The following is a 14,920-nucleotide window of genomic DNA, read 5'->3' as shown; positions in this document are numbered from 1 at the left end:
ATGTTCTCTCTGAAATAAAAGCATCCTCCTGGTAACAAATAATTCAATGTTCTGATTCTTCAGAACAGACACTTGAAATACAGCACATAAATAGCAGGAACTCAATCCTAGAAGACCTGTTTGTGGAAGGCCTTGCTAATGCTGTATCATATGCATTTATAACAATCTTATTGCTGTCAATCCAGCATGCTCTTGTGCATGGGTGGCACCACATCCTGATCTAACCACAGTCCTGGTTGACAGCACAGAAATCAAACAGGAATATTTATTAAATAGGACTCAATTAAAAGGAGTTATTTGTTTCCCAAGACCAGTCTTTCCAAACTAGCAGGGACTAGGAGCACTGCAGAGGTAGCATTTCCTCCAGTTAAGATGGAATTTGAAGGACTATTTCTCATCAGACACAGGGACTATTGCCACAACATAGACCTTAAAGGTGGTGGGGTTTTTGAGAGGGGCAAATCAGGGCACGAGAAGGAGTTGTCAGGACTCTCATATCTGGGTATTCTTTTGCTTGTTTCCAAAACAGTCTCTAATCTGGCACTCTCTTGTCTGGTAACATCTGAAGTCTGGCATGATTTTAGTTATCCAGACGATCGCTTCCCATGGGTGTGGCCAACTTTCCCATGGTCCCATCAAGTTTGTTTACAGCCACTAGTCTTGGCTCTCAGTGTGCTGTGCTGTTATTGTGATCTCATGTATCCCTAAATGTCTTCTAAGAGCCCAGTAAGCAGTGGAAGTGTTGGTAATGCTACCAGACAATACTGACCTCCTGTGGTTCAGCAAATTCTCTCATTCAGCACTGGTCAAACTTGATAGAGAGGTCCAGCCTGTACTTTTAAACAGTGCATGTCCCAAACTAGACAGATAAAAAGACAAAATGCGCAGGTGAGTTGCAGATAGCCATATTATCCTCATTACATTTTGTTACTAGCAACATTCAAGAAATAAGTTTACATAGGAAGACTTGGACTTCCTGCAACATGCTTTTAGGTTTCCCAATTAAACTGCTTCATCAGTGTAAAGTATCATTACCATTAAGTGGGTGAGAAGACTTAAATATTTGACTTTGTGCATCATAACATCCCCAGAATATGCAAGGATCCTGTATTTCTATATGATTGCTTAAATGTACAGCTTTTATACAGATGAACATTAAAAACATTTCACATTATTACATGTTGATCTATGTTTTAGAAAACATAACAAACACGCAGCACAGTAATAAAAGAAAAATTCATCTGGGGTTCTGATGGCAAACAACTTCCAAGGTTTTAAAGAGTAGAACAGCTGTGTTGGGTTATGACCTTGATTTGTTTGATGGCTTCTCTTATTCTTTAGTGTCCACCTCTTTATTTTTGCATTTAAGTGTTGTCTCCCTTGCAGTTCGGGCAAAAGATTGTCTTACACTTTGCTTTGCAACCCTCTTGCCTGATCTGCTCATGAGAGCACACTTTGATACGATAAAAGTTTTTGGAAAAATCTATAAATATGGTATGGGTCTCTGCAGGCCTAAGCTAAAAGAGACACAAGTTAGCACAGCCATTACAACATATGTCTCAAAAGCCTCAGGACCCTGGTAATTTTCCAGCCAATAACCACTATTTATTTTAACACTACAAATTGGGTTCTATTGAGACAGATAGTTAGTTATGATTTCATTATTGCTATTTTTATATTGGAAAAGATCCAAAAGGCCCAGTGGGATCCAAGCCCTGCTCTATATAAATGCATAGTAAGAAATAAATGTGAAGCACATGAAATCAGACTAGGCAAAATCAGAATGATGAGGGAGAGTGAATGGTTGGGAGCAATACATAACAAGGGTACAAACAAATTGATCACGGTGAGACATGAAGGGGCAGGAGGGCTTGAGCAAGGAAGAGCAAGAGTGGCAAAAAGCAAGAAAGGGGAATGTGAAACCATAACAGACTAGGAGATGGGATGAGGGAAGAAGTGGGGAGGGGATATGTAGGTACGGAGAGTGAGGTTGGCCCCAGAATATCAGTGAGGGGAGAGGTGGGAGAAGACTGGAAAACCAGACAATCAACTAGAGAGACAAAGGCTACCAGCTAGGCATCTTTCTGGCCTGCTGCTGCTGTTTTCCTCGGTTATTCCTGGTGAAGTCCACCTGCTCCTAGAGGCCAGCCCCACAACACTGTACTTTACTTCTCTTTCCCTTCCCTCCAGCCACGCATGTGTAGAGGGAGAGAGGGAGTTACTGGGACTGCAGCACCTGAGGGGAAATGCGCAGTTTGTCCCTGGGTGTTAACACTGAATAACTTACTAGTGAGCCAAGTTCCTTCAGGTGTATCGTTCAAGACATCTAGGAGAAAGATGTTGGAGAGGAAATAAAGTAGAGGGTTAGCATGTCAAAGTTGTAAAAATATAAATCAAGATAATCAGAAATGTTTTGAAGGGCTGGAAACAGAAAAGTGTGTGGTAAGGGAGACACATCATAACCTCATTCTCTAATATGCCATCTTAGTACCTTCCTGAAAAGTGAACTCTCTAAAGATGGCTTTGCTCATTTTTCTGCTTTGATTTCACTGTTCTTTCTGGACAACTCTCTAGAGAGCTAGAGAACTAGACTGGAATAATGTCCTCACTACAGATCACCACTGAATCTGCAGCTTTCCCAGCTCTCAGCTGCATTGTAATGGCTGAGGCAGATTTGGTTTAAACCTCTTTGCTTTTTTGTTTTTGTTAAAACCAGTTTAACTCTGACCCCTGCTCCTCTTTCAAGTCCTGGCATAGGATGCATGCTCAGAGCATGAGGGCATGGAGCCCCCCCAAAGGCAACCTGGATGGGTTTTTATAAGCTAGGCAGCACACTGAGAGTCTGCCTTACCTCAAACAGGCACAAGAATTGCAGGAAGATCACTTTCCCCAACATGTGAGTTTTATCTTGGTGTTTTAAAAGGCTTGGAACAAAATCTCTTGCAAAGAGTAATTCAGTATCCTGTTTCCCCTCTACTGAAGGCTGGCAGCCAGCAGCTCAGGTTTCTGGTTATTGTGCTAGCATCATCCTGACCCAATCTTCTAAGAGGTCATCTGCAAAAAAGTACAAGAATCAAGACCTTCTCATTCTGATATTGAAAAGAAAAGAAAAGAAAAGAAAAGAAGCCAAGCAAAAAATAGCCTGTTAAAAACAAAAGTATTGACGCAGTCTATAATACTCTGTAAACAAACAAAAACAAAGACAGTTTTTCTTTTCACTTTACCTTTAGTCTGAATCCAGAGCAAATCATTTTTATTCCACACAACTAAACATATTTTTATCCTTTATACTTTTTATAAATAAAACTTGCTTAGACTTTTTATCCATGTTAGAAGTCACACTGTAACCAAGTAAAATAATTTAAGTTTACTATGTTTGACCTTTACAAAAAAGAGGATACCCCTGAGAGGGAGTGTTGCTGTATCAATATCTATCAGCTCATGTTGTATTAATGTATTATATATACCACAACATCTTAAAACAACATGAGTTGGTGGATACTGCTACAGGCACACTCCCACTCAGAGGTGTCCTCTTTTTTATATGGTAATCCTAGTCAAATTACTTCTGTGTTTGTTTTTGCAAAACTGGTGCCTAAATGTAGGCATAGCTGCAGGACAATGTTAAACTTGCTTCATTCAGCTGCTCTTTAGTTATTTAATCACAACATGGCATTTTGACAGAGGGAAAGAGTGTCTTTGTGGCTGTTATTACTCAAGAATGCATTTATCTTAATAATCTGAAGCAGTTTAGCTCCATTTTAAATTAAATCACCTTTGGGTTAAGATAAATCATGGAAAGCTCTATCCCCAAATAGGACATTTTGGAGAAAGATATGAATGAAATCTGGAGGATGCGGGGTTAGAATAGTGCATTAATTGTAGTTCTGTATCATCTTAATGACTAACAAATTTACTAGGTAATGCGCTTTTGTGATAAGACCCACTTCTTCAGATTTGGAGTAGAAAATAAGAATCCAGGGTTTATATAACAGGGAGCTGGGGCTGGGGAGGGGGAAGGAAGAAGAAGGTGGAAAAAAGCGGGATGGGCGTCACCTGTCATTAATAGGACAGTGAAAGAAGTAAATTAAGCAGGATGGGTGCCACTGTTGCAAATATCAAAGATAGGGAAATTGCCCTTGTAATGCGTAAGATAATTAGGAGATAACAGAGATCTTCAAGAACCCTGTGTTCTTATTTTGTGCTCCAAACCTGAAGTGGATCTTATCCGTGAAAGCTGATTACCTAATAAATAAATTTGTTAGTCTTTAAGGTGCTACAGAACTGCTTGTTTTTTGTGAAACAACAGACTAACATGGCTGCCCGTCTGAGACCTTAATTGCTCGCTCTCAGAAGGAAAATAAACTTCAGGTTAGACTCTCAGAGGAAACCTCTCCGTTACTGAATGGCATGGAACAAAATGGTCAGTCTGCAGTCTCTGTATTAGGTAAGAGACTTTGTGTATAAAATCACATTTTCATTGGAAAGACCCCAGAGAGCTGTCTGCTCACCACCATCTGGAGGCTTACTCCTGTAAATTTACTGTTACCTCTTGAAACACACTCAGCACCTGCATTTGGAGGGCAAGTAAGACCTCTGTCCTGGTCTCCATCCTGAAAGGACTAATCTGGTCCTTTAGAAATGAGCAATGGGGACAGCCAGAGAGAGTGTGAGTGGGAAAGTTAACACTAAAGGTAAAAGAATAATTGACAAAAAAGGCCAAGTCTGAACTTAAAAACATGTTGAGCAGAGAGAGAGAGAGAGAAATGCCATAGATGTGAAGAAGCTGAGTGAGAGCTATAAAGAGGGTGAAAATTCTTATTTTTATTTTTGAAAAAGAAAACACTTGCACATGCAAAAATGCACCCACAACTGCAGGAGTGCTGGAACAATTTTTATGGTGGGCATGCTGATGACGGAAATGATGTATTTGGTATTTGTTATTATTAGTTCAAGCCAGTGGATACAGTAGCACCCCTAGCACCACTAGTTCCAGCATGACTGCACTCATATATGGGTTTTGTTATCTGCTGTCACACTGTTATAGTAACTGCATGTCACAGAGTGAACTGGCCCCTGCGACTAGATTCTTTCTCCGAGAGCGAGGGCCATCCGATGAGGCAGCATATGAATGTGAACCACGCCTGCTGGGAAGTATGAAAATAGCCTGTGTACAGTCACGAGGGGAGATTCAAAGAGGTGTGAGGGCTGCTTGGACAAGACACTTTGCAGAAGTGGCATAGGGAGGCCAGAGCTGGGAGCGAGTGAGACTTCAGTATCGAAGGTTGGAAAAGCTGAAAAGGGGACTGGAAAAGAAGGCTAGACAGGGCGACAGGAAGAGCCCCGGGAAGGAGATTAACTTGGAGAAGCTACCAGATGGCTGGCAAAGACAGAACAAGCACTTGGGTAGCTAAGGTTGTATCTCCACAGCAAGCTGATGGTGTAAATTCCAGTAAGAAGCAACATACCCACCCTAGGTTTGATCTGCCTAGCATGCCAAAAGTAGTGCAGCTGTGTCAAAGAGGCTAGCTACCCCAAATACACACACGCCCAAGATGCTAGGTACATACACAAGGGTGACAGCACCAACACAAGTACACTATTTTTAGCAGGTTAGTGGATCAGAGCTAGCAAAATGTCTCCTCAGGATGGAATTTACATTTCCAGCTCAAAGGTAGATTATGATACACAGTAGAGTGGGTTGTCCAATAATAACAGGATCTTAGGACTGGGGCTAATAGTGGAGAGGAGATGTGGGAGCCTCCTTGTAATGCCACCTTGCAAGAAGGAGCAGCAGGCCCAGAAAGAATTATTTGAAGTACAGAAAGGCTGGAAAACTAGCCTGAGGAAAATTGAGGATTTTTTAGACCCTGGAGAGAGGGGAAGATGAACAGGCCCTTGATGGAGAGCCAGGATGCCTGTTGACAACGGGGAGAATAAATTGTACTAACTTCATTTTGGTCTTTGTTTGGAACCTCTATTTATATTCTGAAAAGATTGAAATCTATTACTTAGCTGGGACATTAAATCGCCTCAGTGTCACTGAAGCACTGAAGATTCTGGCATAAAAGCACCGGAGGGGGCTATTACTCTGGAATGGAGACCAAGAGATGGGTAATTTGAAGCTGTGGCAGAGTGTGATTTCAGACCACGTAACCCACTGTTACGTGACCAAACAAAAGAAGGCAGACAACTGTATGCACAAGAGCTCTGCACACTGAAAAGGTAGCCCTGTTCTCCAAGAGCAGATCTGATGAGACCAGGTCAGCATTTGCATCTTGCTTCAGCTCACATGAAATGGCCATTTCCAGTTCACCCAGCTGCAAAATGGGTAATGGATCCTTTGAGTTAGGGCAGTCAAAGAAGGTTGGATGTAGATCAAAGTAGGCGGGGTCCTTTCGAAAAGGAGCTCCATCGGGATGAGCTGCGCGGCGGCGAGGCGCGTCAATTTCGAAGTGCTGCGGCCGCCCGCATGCTAATGAAGCACTGAATATGCATTTCAGCGCTTCATTAGTAAACTTCAAAATGGCCATTTGCGTGGCCATTTCGAAGTTTGGGGCTAGTGTAGACACGGCCAATCAGTCCATACCGCTTCCCTTCCTCGTTCAGCACCTGCACCATTTTTGCTAACTTCTCCTCATCTTCGTCAGTGATAACTATATCATCCACAACCTCAAGCTGTTAATTCTCTTCCTGTGCACAGATATCTCTTCTACCTCTTCCTTGGTCTTGTCCATCACTCTGTCTAAATGCATGATGAAGATACTCAGCAATATCAGATCTCTTTGTGTTATATCTCTACTCATTCTAAACCAACTTCCTAACTCCCCACATGTTCTCACTGCTGCCTCTGGATTGTCATTGATATCCTTCAACAACCATATCAGTCTGCTATCCACTCTGTACAACTCCAACACTGCCCAAGTCACTTTCTGACCTATGCTGTCAAATGTCTTCTGAAAATCGACGAAGCAACTGTAGATGTTCTTGTTCTTTCACTGAGCTTTCTCTGCAATCAGTCTTAGTGCCAATATCTGTTGCATGGTACTTCTATCTTTCTTGAACCCCTCTTGCTCGTTCACCAGATGTTCTTCTATCTGCGATCTCAGTCTCACCATCAGTATCATCATCAGCACCTTGCCTAAATGACTCGTTAGGGCAATTGTTCTGTAGTTCTCACACTTCAATGTACTTCTTTTCTTATGTATTGTCACTAACACAGATCTTGTCCATTCCTTAGACGCCTTCCCTTCTTTCCATGCTATATTACATGGTTGGTGTATTTCGTGAATCATACTTTCTCCGCCATATTTGATCATCTCTCTCATGAGCTTTTCATTTCCAGGGCTCTGGTTGTTCTTTAGTCATTTCATTGCTCTTTCTACTTCCTCCTTCGAAATATCGGCCTCGCTCTTGATGCTCAGTGGAGATCTTTCAGTTCTATGTGAGTAATTTTATAGAGGGGTTTTACCTACCTCTAGGGTGAACGAGTACTTCATTCATTGTTTATTCACCTAGACACTTCTATGAAACTACCAATCATAGATTATAAAATCAGAAGGGATTATTGTGATCATCTAGTCCACTGGTGCTCAAACTTCCTGTTGTGACCTCTCCCCATACTAGTAATAAAATATGTTTCCCACTATTACATAGGTTGCTCAGCAGAGAAGCTTGGGCTGACAGGATAGCTGAGGGTGGAGCTGGTCTGGGGGGAAAGCTGGACTGGGTGGTGCTCATTCCTTGAGCCCAGAAGGGGGCTGGCCTGGGCCCTGCTGCAGGTCCCCCTGAATATTCCTCCTTGTCCCTGTATGTGATGACACCCCACCATTTGGGGACCAGTGACTTCGTCTGCCCTTCTGTAAAACACAGGGCATTGGATGTCCCCTAAATAATTCTGGTTTGAACTACAGCATACTCTTTTAGATTAAATCTAATCTTGATTTAAACATTTCCAATTATGGTGAATCCTCTACAAACTGTGCTAAATTGTTTCACTTGTTAGATATATGAGTGGCTGAGAGGTAATTATCACAGTATAAAGCATGTTTTCTGATTCTTTAATCATATTTTGGATCTTCTCCGAATGCTTTTTAATTTACCAACATCATTCTTGAACTGTAGGTTTCCTTAATTGTTAAACATTTGAGACTTATTTCTAGTCTAAATTGTCCAGCTTCACTTTCTAGTTGTTGGATCTTGTTATACATTTGCCTTCTAGGCTGAAGAGCCCTCTATTATAAAATTTCAGTTCCTCAAATAGGTATTTAGAGAATGACCAAGTCACTCTTAACCTTCTCTTTGTTAAACAATAGATTGAGCTCCTCTTTGAATCTGTCCATGGGTGACAGGTATCTTGCTAGGCTGTGGGAGACAGTGCCTCCCCAAACAGCCTCATGTATAGGCCAGGGCCCCTGCTACAATTGCCAATTTCTGGCCCAGACTGGCTGGGGATGGCTGGTCTGCATCCGACAAGGACTCAGGGACTGGACTCGATGACCTCTTGAGGTCCCTTCCAGGTCTAGTGTTCTATGATTCTATGTGTCTCTTGGAGACTACTAACACATTTCACAGAAGCCAATGAACTAGACAACTTTTGCTAACACTTAAGCACCAAACTACAATAGCTTCAAAAACAAGTAAGATAAAAGGGACCCAGTTACAACACTGTTAAAACGTGTAGCATTGAGAGGGCATAATTGTATTGCAAACCAGATTAAAACCATGTTCTTTTTGGCCAGCATTTCTGTGTTGTTCATCATTGGAACATCTGAAAATCTAATACACCTTATTGAATAAAACCTTCTGTTACCCCATAAGTTAGGTCAGTTATTCCTGGTGCCTATTTTGCAGAAAGACTAAGTGATTTCCCTTAGGGGATACAAGAACTTTGTTACATACTGAAAAACAGAACTCTGATTGCTTACTAACAACAAGCACAGTTGTTCAGTTACAGTGCTATTCTTCCTCCTTTAGCGAGAGTCAAGGCTTTAGCCCATGTAGTGGTAAATCTAAAGCACAAGAAGTATATTCGAAAACTAGATAATTATCATATGACCTGGAAAAAAAAATCTGTGACCAGCTCAAATATATACCACCACTGGTATTAGATCTAGAACTCTCTGGCTGTTTGGATAATTCTCAGAAAGGTGTAAATTCAGGTCCTTTGCTCTAATATTTCCTTGCCTTCTGATTGCCTAGCTATTCTGGAACTCTGTACTTGGGGGTACATGCTTTCAGAGGATTCTATAACAGCACTGCTTTCCTGGTTAGCTGTCTCTTTAAATTGGGAAGAGATAAATGACTGCAGTATGTAGGTCAGTGATACTCAAACTGAGGCTCACAAGCCACAAGTGTCATTTTAATGCATTTCTTGCAGTTGTGTGCAGCGCATGTTAAAACAGTGTGATTTAAAACAGATACTATAACTTTCTTATTAATCAATTGTAGTTGATAAAATAACACTTGATCAGTCATTTTACCTTGAGAATTATAAACATGAGAACAGTAGATGAAACAATTAATTCACATTACTGTGGCTCTTTTTGGTAATGTTCATTGCCAAATTGGGTCCTGAACAACTAAGGCCTGACTATCACTTGTTTAGGTAATCTGTCTCTGAGAGTATGTGTCTGAAACCTGGACAAACTATAGATGTGACTTGAAAATCCTTGAGAGACATCACCAATGCTTTCTCTGCAAGATCCAGAAGATTAAATGGGAATTCAAACGCACCAACATTAACAATGAGAAGTCCTGTGGCCTCATCAGATGCAATTGCTTATGCTCCAAAATATCTATTAGTCTATAAAGTGCCACAGGACTTCTCGATGGTTTTGCAGATACAGACCAACACAGCCACCCCTCTGATACTTGGCACCAACATTAGTGTTCTGGAAGAGGCAAAGGCATCAGGACAATGATCATTTATCGTCAACTCCACTGGACTGGTCATGTTGTCAGATGTCAGACCATCGCCTACCAAAACAGGTCCTGTTCTCTCAGCTGAAAGAAGGGTACCGTGATGTAGGAGGACAATGGAAGCATTATAAGGACTTGCTGAGGATAACTTCAAGAAGTGCAATATTGATATTAACACTTGAGAGACACTTGCCCAGGATCGCTCAAAATGGGGAGAAGTACTACGTGATGGTCCCCTGCATTTTGAACTTGCTTGACAATAAGCTGAGGAGGACAAGTAGTGCAGGATGAAGGAGAGACTGGCTTTTAGTCATGGTCAATAGCCTCCTGCTGTACCCAGAAACATCTGTCTTGCACTATAATAGAACTTATGGTTCAAGGATAGGCCTTATCAGCCACCTGAGCATCCACAACTACCATGGAAGATGATCATACCTGGCAATCAGTGATTGCTATCATTTAGTTCCTTTTTACGTTCTAGATTTTTCTTTCTCATTTCTGAGGAAGGGATATATGCTCACATCCTGGTTTCAGCAAACAGTTCATGTTCTGTCTACACTGTAGATGTAGTTATTGAGCCTCCTGCTTTTAGAATATAAATGGGCCCCAACCTGGACAGGCTGGTGCCCATGAGCTGAAAAACCCTTGCCAACCTTCTGAGCTTTTATTGCTAACTTAACCTTTCCACTTAAAGAATAATTTTCAGCATTCACAATCTGTGTTGTTTCTACCTCTCTAAAAGCAAAGGAAATGCTAAAACTTTCACAATCAAAATAGTGATGAACTTGGATACATGCTGAGGGAAGAAGATTTCCTATAGGTTGAACCTCTCTAGTTTGGCAACCTTGTGACCTGACCAGTGTTGAAGCAGAGAATTTGTCAGACCAGAGAAGGTCCATATTGTCTAGCAGCATTACCAACACTTCCACTGATTACTGGACTCTTAGATGACATTTAGGGATAAATTATAGCTAAATAACAGCACAGAATACTGACAGCCAGTGTTGGTGACTGTAAACAAAATTTAAGGGACCATAGGAACCTCAGCCACACCCATGATAAGCAGTCATCCAGCTGGCTAAAATCATGCTGGATTAAAGATATTGCTGAATTAGAGAGTGCAGGACTAGAGTGGTTCAACCTATATTAAGAGTGGCCTACCTTGGCCTCCACACTTGGGGAAGGAAATTTGGAGGTAAACTTCTTGCAGGGTTTTTCTGAAGCATCCCTCCAAAAAGTGGTTCCCAATTCTCTGGGCAACTGTAGTAGGCTTAGGCTACCAGACCAAGGCCTCAGCATGACCAGGTATTGTCTTTCACTCAACGTAATGGGTTCTAATGCAGGGCTTGTCTTCACTACATTATTATGGATGTAGTGGGTCTAGAGAAGACTGGTTAGGCCAAGGGGAGAGCATTTGCCCTTCACTATAATTACTACACCTCAACAAGAGGCAGAAGCTATGTCAGCAGATGCTCCCCTTCAAATCAAGGTAACTTAAGTCATTGGGCAATGCGAGTTACATTGATTTGAGTGGTAGCATAGACAAGCCCTCCCTCTGGATTTTAACCAAACCTTAGCATCTCATTTTCAAATAGGCTAGGCCACGGCCTTGTGGGTTCAGACATACACAGCTGGATGGGCAGTGACAGGAACCACAAAAGCAGGGTTGCAGCACTGTAGCTGCTCCATCATAATTTTACAAGTCTGGTAAGGGTTGAGGTTTTTCTTATAGCTCCCCCTAGTCTCAGTTTATCAACCCAAGAAGCTCAGGCCTCATTTTTATATTAAGCGAGGTTTAGCTTTCCTGTCAGCACAGAAAATCTTGGACATGGCAGGGGGACCCTCTGTTCACCTTCAGAAGACCGCCCCCCCCCCGACCAAATTATTTTTAAATCTCAGGAGCTTTAAGCCGTGGTGAGTGTGGGTGTAAAGGAGGTGAACACAGCCCAGTGCTTTTGCAGCAGAGGGGGATGGCAACGGGGCTCCCTTTTTAATTTGTTTCCAGCCCTGGGCAGAAAAAACGTTCTTATCTGCACCGAGGCATAGGGAACGTGCACTGTCAGTAGAAACAGCGGCTGGGGGCACTCTGCAGCCGCCCAAGCGCTTGACTAACACAGAACCCCAGCTACTGTCGCTCAGCTTTCCCCACACCGTTTCGCCCCCTGCCCTTGCTGGCGGGCGCCGGCCCTCCGAACACCCGGCTGTTGCCGCTCCCCGACCTCAGTCGCCCGCCCGCCCGCGGTAGCCCCACCTGTGCGCGGCAACCCCCGCGGGAGCCGGAGGGGAGGGCGCCGGGGCTGGGGGAAGTGTGTTGGGTCATGTGGTTGCATCACGTGGAGGCGGAGCCAGGCCCAGCAGCAGCCGCCTCAGTAGCCGTGAGAGACGGCGACAGGAGACAGCCCTAGACGCTGGGCTGCGGGCGGAGGCGGGCTGGGGGGAGGGAAGCCAAGCGAAGCCAAGCCAAGCCGCGCGCGGGGGCCGCCGCCTGCCCTGCGCCTCGGAGCGGTAAGGCGGGGGCCGGGGCCGGAGGAGGGCGGCTCGCCCCGGGGCTGTCTGTGCGCGCCCAGGCTGGAGCCGGGCTGCAGCTGGCGGCCCCCCGCGCCTGGGGGGCTGTGGCTGCGGGCGAGGGGGGCCTCGGTGCTGGGCTCTCCGCCGAGGCGCTCTCCCGTGCAGGGGTCGGAGCGGCACCGGCGATCCCGGGGGCGGGGGGGCAGGGAGGCTGGGGCTGGGGCCGGGGGAGGCTGTCAGACGCACCGAGGCAGGCGGCTCCGGAGCTGTTTTTCTTTTGTTCCGGCGGCGGAGGGTGAAAGGCGCTCGGGACCGGGGCTGTGCTCACAGCACCGCCCGCTCTAGCGGCGGCGATCGCCTTTTGTTAGCGGCGTGCGGGGGGCTCCAGCTGAGTGCCCTGCGAAGGAGAGGCATCCCTCCCCTCCCCCCAGACTGAGGGAGGGAGCGAGCAGCCGGGGTGCTCGGTGGTCTGTGGGAGAACCTGATTCCAGCTGCCGGCGGGGTGAGAGGCAGCGGGCATCTGGGGAGCCCTGCTTGCCTGCTGCTCTTCCCCTAGTAAACTGGGTTGCTCCCTATGCCCCCGTCTCCCTTGCTTCAATGGGTGCCAATTCCGCCGTTTGCATCTGATTGTAAGGACGTTTCTGGGGCTAGTTTGCTCCTAGAAACCGTGGGGGAGGCTGGGATACAGTCAGCAAGCGGGTGCTTTTGCGCTGGTGTGTGTGGGAAGCCGTAGTAATGTGATCCTGTGTCAGCTCTAGTCTTCCATGCAGTATCTGTAGCACTTGATTTTTGTCCATGACTTTCACTCTAGGGTTTGGAAATCCATACAGAGGGACTGGGGAGGCAGGTTTGCTTAGCAACTGTAATCCCTTTTTTTTCTTTGCTGGCATGGGTATACTGAAGGTTTCAGTAAATGCCCCTGTCTAGGATATAAGCTTGAGCATGACATCCTGAAAACTGCAGGAATTATTTGGCTGTTCAGCATCTACTATGCGTATGAGACTTCTAAAAGACAGAACTGATTTAACTTAAAAAATGTAAGTGTAGTTGTATAGTGTTGTAGGCAGCCCATTCTCCCAGGGTGAAGTATGTCTGCCCCAAGGAATACCTGTTTGTGAGCCACCCCGCACAATGTTTTCAAATAGAGGTTTCGATAAGTGTACACAACTGAGGTTTGCATGTATTAAAGCTGTAAAGCAGAGAAGGTGATCTTAAATGCCAGCTTTTCGCAGACTGGTTGTGAAAGTTAAGATTAGAACTGAAAGTATCTGTTGAATGACTTTTGGTATATACATCAAAGTAGCAAGTGCTTTACCATAACACGTTTTTAAAGTATTTACTGTTTTGGAGCTGGTATAAATAAAGCATGAATCCTGATTATCTAGTGATCAGGTTTTAATTTGAACCGAAATAATAAGCTTATATAAAAGGGGGACTTTATGAATGGAATAAACGGTGGTGTCATTAAATTAAGACTTTTGGTAGACTTCTTTTAATAAAATTCTTAAAGCTATAGTTTTTTTCCCATAATAGTCAAATCTTGGTGAATTCCAGAGATAGTATGTGTTTGATCCTGGAATCCTATGTCATTCCAGTTATCCATATTAGTGGTAGTCAACTGGATTGTTTTTCTGAGTACGGGTTGCAGAACAGGACCTGTTTTCATTAGCTTACAATATTAACAGCAAAGTGGAATGATAAAATAACTTTTTTGGTTCAAGATGGGAACTTAAAGATGTATCCACCAGTTTTCTGTCTAAAAGGAAGTAGCGGTGCCTTCTAAAAATTTTTTTGAAATGTTTGTGTTTTGGGTTGTAAGCCTCGCAGTTAGCTAATTGCTGTGACTGGCTTTTTCACTGAGGAATGCTTTTGTGCAACCCTTATTGTCTTAACTACTGCATATCTCTTGAAGGAAATAAACTTCATCCTTATGATGTAGTTCAATGGGGAAATGTGCAGTGAGTTGAGAGAAGGAAAAAAATCTGAATTTAAAACAGATGCTTACATGATTCAGTATTAATGTACCTACAGGAAGATTAATGTGATTCCAGTTAGCCTTTTACAGATGATAAACTGAAGGACAGAGAGAGATTAGATGACTTGCTCAAAGTTAATATTGGATGTTTTGGGCAGGGTCAAGATTCGAACCCAGATCTTTTGACTTCCAGCCTTGTGTTATAACCTCATGACCATACTTCTGCTCAATAATCAGTCTTCAAATTAAAATCTATTTATAACTGAATATAAATGGTGATTGAAACTACTTATCAATCTTTCCACATCGAGGTTGAAAGGAAAGCCTGGCCTAATGAGGTTTGCTCAGTGAGTCAGACTTTGACTTATGGTAGAAGGGGGCATCACTGGAGAAGTGTGCAGAAGTGATTTGATCTTGGTTTTGAGGCTTGAGGAATTGGGTAAGGATGGATGGCCCACGAGGTGCCAAAAGTAACAACAGAGCAAGCTAGCTAGCTAGCCAGGGTGCCAAATAATT

At 43.7% G+C, this 14,920-nt stretch overlaps 1 protein-coding gene across 2 annotated transcripts in view; it reads left to right on the top strand.

Annotated features, from left to right (window-relative positions):
* Positions 1 to 12,307: 12,307 nt before the first annotated feature.
* Positions 12,308 to 14,920, top strand: part of TULP4 (TUB like protein 4) — a 247,965-nt gene continuing 245,352 nt past the window's right edge. For both annotated transcript variants that reach the window (XR_012645013.1, XM_074990303.1), the window contains exon 1: positions 12,308 to 12,426. The gene's annotated coding sequence lies outside the window, so the exon portion shown is untranslated. The remainder of the gene's footprint in view (positions 12,427 to 14,920) is intronic.

The sequence above is a fragment of the Carettochelys insculpta genome, chromosome 3 (assembly GCF_033958435.1).
Source record: "Carettochelys insculpta isolate YL-2023 chromosome 3, ASM3395843v1, whole genome shotgun sequence".
NCBI lineage: Eukaryota > Metazoa > Chordata > Testudines > Carettochelyidae > Carettochelys > Carettochelys insculpta.
This window is presented reverse-complemented; position numbering and strand designations above follow the sequence as displayed.